Here is an 8,124-nt window from a genome sequence, read left to right as displayed (position 1 = left end):
AAATAGAATATCTTATTCCTTTCCCGATTGCGTTTTTGTTTTGAAGCTGTTGAAGTCTCACCTTAATAACTTATAACATTGTTAGCATGAAAATAAATTATGTTGGTTTATGTTTCATAAATATGTAGATATGATTCGTCACACTAATTTCAAAAGTAGAAAATGTAGTTATTTGCTTCTTTCCTTTATCATTTCTTGCTGGTAATAGATGTTGTTGATAATTTTGGTTTCCTGGGAAAACAACTATGATCAGAAAGAAAAGAATATGGTGAGTATTCTGTTAAAGTATCAAAATTTTTATATTAACAAAGATAGCGAGAGACTAGATGAACTAAATGTAAATTTATTGGATTTTGGTGGTATACTACTTAATTTTCTTTAGATATTAATTTGGTGCCAAGTAATTCTAACTATTAATTTCTAAACTTTAAACATGATGATATTTTATTTCACTGAACTTTTAGTTTTTGACAATTTTGGTTCCTGATACTAAAGTTGACGAACGATTTCTGAAATTTAAAAAGATAATCATGCTTCCATCATGTAATAACTTAGTATTTTACAAAAAGAGTTACGTTATATGCAAAAAAAAAAAATTTATCTTCATTACTAATAAAACCTATTGAAAACTATAACATTTTGCACTCACTGTTACTATTTATGTATAAAATTTTCAGTTATTATATAATAAGAGTATGATTATCTACTTTAAATTTTATAAATTATTCATTAATTTTAGTGTTAGGGATAAAACTATCAAAAATAAAAAGTTTTATTTGGGGACTAATATGCCAAAATTAATAGTTTAAGGATCAAAATTGCATTATGCTCAAAATACAGGGACTAATAATGTCAATAACACTTCTGTTGTCTCTTAGGGTCCAAAACAAAAGAAAGGTAGGACAATTTTCTCAATTTACTGAAAGATTTCAGGTTATTTAGATCTCCCGCATAATCTTGGTTAATTTTTTCCATTTCAGAATGTTTATGATGTTAATATGTTGCGTTAATTTTGATGCAATCACTAAGGGGTTGTTCTTTTGTCTAAAAAACTCAAAAAAAGACAACTCGAGTTTCAACTTTATTCAAGTTCATATTTTTTTAAGTTCCAATTATATTCAACTTTACTCAACTTTATTCAAGTTACAACTTCAACTCAAGTTATAACTCAAATTCAACTCAAAAACTACACTCAAATTACACTATAAAAGAACAACCCCTAAGACTGTCATATGAGGCTGCTCCCCAGGATCAGAGCAATTGGAGGATTAGCGGAAGGATTTGAGATAGAAAGGAAGGGATGAATTCACAGAAGAAAAAGGAAAACAAAAAAAACAAAAAAAAAAAACAAATCACTCTTATTTTTTTATTTTTTTATTTTGTTTAATAGAGATTTCTTGATTGCTATCACGATTGGTGAGGGATTTTAACTCCCTCAAAGAACCTTAATTGAAAGTCATTAATTTTAGAGATTAGAGGAGGGAATTCAACCAAACGCAATAAGAAAAATATCCCCGTCATCTTTATTTTTCTCACTCTGGTTATATAAACCTTTATTTCCTTTGCATTTTATTATCCTCCTTCCAAGGCTCAAAACCACCAGACGATCATAAAGATCAAATCTTCTGTACAGTGAGACATGATTGATACTATCACACAACTTACAAAGGAGATAGCCAGATCATAGCAACATAGATTGTACGAAAACTAAGCAAAGCCTAAAACTTGTAAACTTCAGAACTTTCATTTATAGAAAGTTGAGTGAATGGTTGACAAAGTCACGAAGCTAAAAAGCAGTTCAAATTATCAACATAAAACAGATGAAGAATCCAACTGCGAGGTGCTTGAGTGCAGCTGAGAAGAACAAGTTCGGTTTAAGCACCAAGGAATTTGACCCGCTTCGGCTGTTTCGAGGGCGCTTAAGGTCATTGGCACCACCATAGATTGCCTTTGCTTTCTTAATAGAACTGAAGTGATCAACATCAACTTCATGAACTTTCCCACGCTTTCTGTCATGGTCTTGTCTACTTAATTCAGTACCAAACATACCATGTCCATCTGCAGAGATAGAAATATGTCGGATTTGGATTTAAATGATCTAAACATGGAAAAGACTATCCTCGCAAAGAGAAAAAAAAAAATGTAAAATTGTGAAATATTACAGTGCTTGAGATGTTTTCCCTGCTTAGAAGGAGAATTACTCCGCGATTTTGAAGCGAGAGCGTTTCGGCATGGAGGAGCAGCAAGGCATACAATGAAGAAGAGCCAAAAAAGAACTTTGTTCATGATCTTAGATTTTCTTCAAAACCAAGTTTTTTTTTTTTTTGTTTTTTTTTTTTCTTAGTATACAAGATTTTGATCAGAGTTAAAAGGACCATCAGAGGGGCTTGTTTTAAAGCATTTCTAAAAAGTAAACAGTAAACCATTTCAGTGTAATTTAATATTTCTTTCCATGTTTAGTCGGTGATTAAAGGAGAATCCAATAAAACCAAAGCTGACCAGGGCAATGCACTTTTGCTCTCTTTGAATGCAGAATTTATTCATGCAAAATGTGAAAGGTTTTAGCATTAACTTTTCCATGCATGTATTTACAACTTTAAGTAACCTTTGGAGTAATATATAGTAGAGGATATGCTTTCTGTGCTGCTGAATTTAAACAATTAGATTTCTCTATATCTTGCTTAAAGCAATAGGAAAAGAATAAATAACCTCTTTCATGTCAAAGGATTGATTCTCCCTCTTTAAGCATATATTATTTTTAAAACAAGATACGGTCGAATTCGGTGCTTTTCTTTTCTTGTGGAGAATTCTCAAGAAGGCTACAGATATATTCCTACTTGAGAAATTTATATAATTGATTGAGTTATTAAAATCATCAAAACCAAGCTACGAAGTTCGAATAGAAACTCCCAAATAATGTACAGTTGAAACGTTATTTTGATTTTCCTAGTAATCCAACTATCCATTTGTTTTCCTATTATTCAAGCTCTTGCACAACTGGTACTGTTTGTATCACAAGCAGAAACTTATTTCTTCTTTATTGAACTTTGATTTTAGTTGGACTTTGAGGTGCACATAAGTCAACGTCCGAATTTTATTTAGAATAAAATCTACAAGACATGAAAAGGAAAAATATCTTATTTGAAATATTATGAAATATTGTCAATATCTTGACAGATTAAGTGATCGGGTAACTTGCTTTCTAACAAATAATAAGAGAAATACTTTCTGTTATATGGAAAAATTCCACACTCCACATCAGCCGTTAGATGGCTGCCACGTGGACGCTCGCCACATGGCATTACAAGTATTAAAAGGTCGGGCCAGTAGATCGCAAGGAATCGCACCTTCCTAGAGACACCAACTCTAGACGCCGACCGTAAATAGGAGCTAAAACCCAAAAAAGTTCGACCGCATTAGGGAGTGCATCATACAGTCAACCGCTTCAAGGAGTACTAAGGTGTCGACCACACCCACGTTCACATAGCGTGACAGCTTTTCAGACATGTGGCAAGCATTAAATGCATGCAGAGTTAGTAGAGAACGTGGGAGGAATTAAATGCATGCAGAGTTAGTGGAGAATGTGAGAGACCAGTCAACTCAGTCACCAGAGGGTACTGTTATGAGAAATGACATGACCGGCTTAGAGTACAGCCTATGGAGCTAGGTGGGAAACAGATACGATGGTATATATAAAGAGGAAAGGCAGAGAGACAAGGAGGACTTTGGCTAACAAGAGAATCACAGAAAACCTCTCTTTCCTCCTCCATCATAAGAGTGAGCATTGTAATACCTCTCCAGGCAGTTCCCTGGGGAAGATTGTAATTCTTCTTAAAACGATTAGTGAAAAATACTCACAGTGGACGTAGCCCAGCATTTGGGGGTGAACCACTATAAATTCTGGTGTTCTTTCTCCCTTTTTAGCTCTAAATTACGCTTTAAACCCATGTATTAGAACTAAAGATTCATCATCACTCTGTTGACGAATTTTTACCGTCAACACTTTCCATGTTTTGTACTTGCTCCTTTTATGATTGATGTGGTTCTGTGAGATTTACTTCAAAATTCTGTCAGTTCTCTCACTCACTCCTAATCTTTCATAGGTTCTTGAGTTGTGTATTTATCGTGGTTGATCGGGCTCTGCCTTTGTAATATCCACGCACACTGTAAGCAATCAAGGACGTGGTGATGATTGTGATCATGGAGAATTGTGACTTCGAGCATGAAGATCATGTTCATAATTGCAGTATCGTGAGGCTATTTCGTGGCGAATCCTGTACCGGAGTCAAATTGGAGATTCAATTCGAAACCATTATAAACGCTTCCGCACATATACCCGATGGTATATTTTCCTTCAATTTTTAACCATAAATTTTTCAAAAATTTTTCTTGTGTTTTCATTTTATAAGAAAAATTATTAGAACTGTGTTCCCAATTAGTAGGTCAAATATATATTTGTATCTCCACTTGATTGAAAAAATATATCTTTAATTTTATTTTTTTTTTCATACTACACCCATTAAAAGAAATTCTGCCTTCGCCACTGATTTTGTCCTAAGTTCTCTGCACTCAGTGTCTCAACTAAATCTAACATGTAAAGGTTTATCAGCAAAGGCAACCATTTTTGTGTAGCGAATAAATGTTCTGCTGCAGAAGCAAGCTGGTGCTTGTCTTCAAGGAGCAGACAGATTTCAAATGTTTCTTTGTGTGCACATAAGCAAAATTCTCATGGATAACTAGTCCTTTTCTCCTTTGGTGAAAAGGAGGGTGACAACTGCTTTTCATAGTCTTCAAGCAAAATTTTGGATTCTCAGTTTGATTACAAATTGATCCTTTCCGTTCTCTTCTCTTTCCATTCTCTGTCTCTGCTGTTACTTATGAATCTAGGCGTACTAATTGCACAATCTCCAAACAAAATCTATTAGTGTGCAATGTTTTAGAAAGGAAAAAAAAAAGTGTCTGTATAAACATATTTCCAAAAGATAAAAGAAAAAAGGGGAATAAAATGGATGATGATTCAAGCATGTGCTTGCTACTTTGCCTGAAAAACGTGAGTAAAGTGTCCTCTGAAAGGTTCTTGATGAACAGGAACCAATCCTTTTAGAATCTATGATATTAAACTTGGAGGCAGGTTAATGCTCCAAAATCTTGTTTATTTGGCTAGCCAAGAGAGTCACGAGCATGAAAATATTTTGTAGGGAATCTGACTTTCCTGACGCTTTCTTTGGATTTCTGAGAAAGAACAGAATCGAAGGCTTTTTTTATTTCTGAGAAAGCAGCAAGAAATAAGTGGCTTGAGACACTTGCACGTTCTACAAGGAATTTTAGTGGAATGAACCAAATCTGAATGGCTGAATGAAATTTCGGTGGGTCATTTCACTGTCACGTCAACCCCTTCTTAGCCAGAAAAATCAAACCACGTGAAGCAATTTCGCCATACTCTCTTCATGAATTAAAATTATTTTTAATTTATTAGTATTTTTTATGAGAAAAAATACTGTAACAAATCACGAATCATAATTCGAATCAAGAAACGAATCCCTCTACCAAACATCACCACAAATCGGTGACCAACAACATGCCAGTTGTTTCTCTCGCCTAGCACTTAGCGTGCGTTTGGTTTAAGAATTTATATCATGATTTGAATCATAGTTCGTAACTCGTTACAGTATTTTCTCTCATAAAAAATACATGTAAATCGAGAATAATTCTGAATCATGATTCTGAATCTATCAACTAAATATCCTCTTGGGATTACTTCTCATTGTCCATAATGAGGCTGAAATCGTCTCTTATAATGTTAGTTACGAAAGCATAGGCCATGTTCCTTTCCGTAATATTTATGGTCCAGTACATTGCCAAGTAGCTGCTGGATTACTGATAACGTGCTTTTAAGCATCGTCGACAAAAAGTAGTGCTCTATGGTATTCTGCCTGGTAAAAGTGTAAAACTAGTACAACACGGTGCGTGGTGCTTACAGCTTAATATTTCTACCTTAATATTTATTTGTTAAAGTCTAAACATAATTGCATTTATTCTTTCAAGAAAGAATCAACGCAATCCAGCGGACTAGTCTTTGGTCCTTCACGGCTCGAGATGCTTAAAGACTAGGCTACCTCTAATATCGTATGCTAACACGTTACGGGTGGGACATAAAGAAATGGCGATCCATAAACATAAGAGTGTTCTTGTACTTTAGCTTCTTGCTCCAAAAAATGAAGACTTGGTGGAATCGCTGGCTGGGTTGGTCCAATCAAGAAAGGCATGGGAGTATAGAATGAAATGAATCCAATGCATTCTCTTGATCTTCTACCCACAAAGCAGTACACTGAACGCCAAGCCAATCTCGATTCAGAAAATAAAACTTTTATTGCTCCGCTTTTCTGTTGAGGCCTAATATCTACTCAAACTGGATCAGTGATCAACTTCTAGGTTTCTTTTGAACCTAATAGGTAAATTCCAATTAGACATCAATTGTTAAAACGACACTCAAAGATAGGGAATTTTTTACACGAACTTTTGAAGGCAAAAGAAGTTGCTCTCAACCCATGGAAAACAATCTTCTGGTGTTCTCTCTGTCTGAGGAAAGGTTCCATAGTTGTTATTGTAACAGCACTCCAAATTTAACGACTGTAGCCTTCCAAAAAATTAAAAAATAAAAATAAAAAAGGGTATGATGACTATAGAAATATATAGACATGGATTTACGACACGTGTGTATACTATTTCAATAATGACAATTAGTCTTCTGCCACATGATCGATTATACTATTCACTCCATCAGCCAAAGCAACAAAACAAGTGACAATATGAGTACATGAAGCCCAACTATGGTGCTTATTCAATCTATTAAGCGAACAAAAGCGACAAAAAAATAGAAAAAAAAAAAAAAAAAAAAACCAATACAAAAAGAGGAAAAACAAAATTGGGAAGAGAAGGAATTGGACAATCAGATACCCAGAATAGAAACAAGAAAATGAAGAATCTCCTTTTCCTAATTAGGATGGTGAACCTTATGATATAATAGGAGACAATACTATGTTAGGAAGACACCAAGGAAAAGGGACAAACAAAGAAAAACATTACGAGGAAAAGGTGGTCCACTTCTAATTGCTGATGATGTTTTTCCATGAGCTCTGGTTGCAAGTCCACCACTGCCACCACCACGTCTTTTTCTAATATAAACCCGAAGCTTTGGAGCTTCAAGTGAGGAACTAAGATCCTTGGATTTTGCTAAGAAGTTTCTTCCATGATGCAGATTTGGGTCCAAGACACCTTCATGAGCAGAACTTGGACGATATTGAGACAACAAAATCAAGAGAACAAGGGAGAAACATACTAAAAGCTTCATCTCAAGAGATATCTGCTGAGCTAAAAGGGTACGCGTTTTTCCTCTGGAGAAGGGGAATCCTGAATTTGTAGGTAAAGTTTCGGTCGCCAACAAGCTACAAGCACGGCTTTTTCATAAGAATACTATGTTGTGGATATGCGAGAGTGATTGTGGTGGGCAAATGTTACACTACTGGAAGAGTTTAATAATACCTTGACACCTAATAATGTGGGGTCAACTTTAGACGTCATTTTCTTCAGCCCTGTAATGTAGGCCACTAATAACAATGATGTTCCGTAGTGTCTCAAGACCTTTTATTACTACGACAACTACTACTATTATTATTATTATTATTATTATTATTATTATTATTATTATTATTACGAACGAGGTTGAAAGAATTTATCCATTTTAGGACAGGACAGACTCAAACAAATACTGTGTACGATTAAATGATAACTGACACTTTAAAAAAAAATTGTAACTGACAGAAACTATGGTCATCTAATCCTCGAAGGAAGAAGAAAGACCCCACGCTATGGAATAATGATAATTGATTAATAAGAATGGCCCTCCCATTATAAGAGCGAGAACAAAATATCTTTAAGCCGCCCACCAGGAAGTTTTATATATAGTTTTCTTAAACCGAAAGAGTCAAAGCCGTCAAGTTAGAAGATATAAATATTCAAAGGAGAGGAGACAATATCTCCACTTTAAGAAATATCACAAAATACTTCTGCGTTTGACTTTTCAAACAAAGTATATAGCAGAGTTAAGCTTACGCGAAAAGATAC

At 34.6% G+C, this 8,124-nt stretch overlaps 1 protein-coding gene across 1 annotated transcript in view; it reads right to left on the bottom strand.

The window, feature by feature from the left end:
- Positions 1–1,541: 1,541 nt before the first annotated feature.
- LOC21397124 (protein MULTIPOLAR SPINDLE 1) overlaps positions 1,542–8,124 on the bottom strand; it is an 11,002-nt gene continuing 4,419 nt past the window's right edge. Inside the window, exon 12 of the mRNA XM_010092869.2 lies at positions 1,542–2,058. The gene's annotated coding sequence lies outside the window, so the exon portion shown is untranslated. The remainder of the gene's footprint in view (positions 2,059–8,124) is intronic.

This window comes from Morus notabilis, unplaced genomic scaffold, assembly GCF_000414095.1.
Source record: "Morus notabilis unplaced genomic scaffold, ASM41409v2 Scaffold218, whole genome shotgun sequence".
NCBI lineage: Eukaryota > Viridiplantae > Streptophyta > Magnoliopsida > Rosales > Moraceae > Morus > Morus notabilis.
The sequence above is the reverse complement of the archived record's forward strand: the minus strand, read 5'-3'. Positions and strand labels throughout refer to the sequence as shown.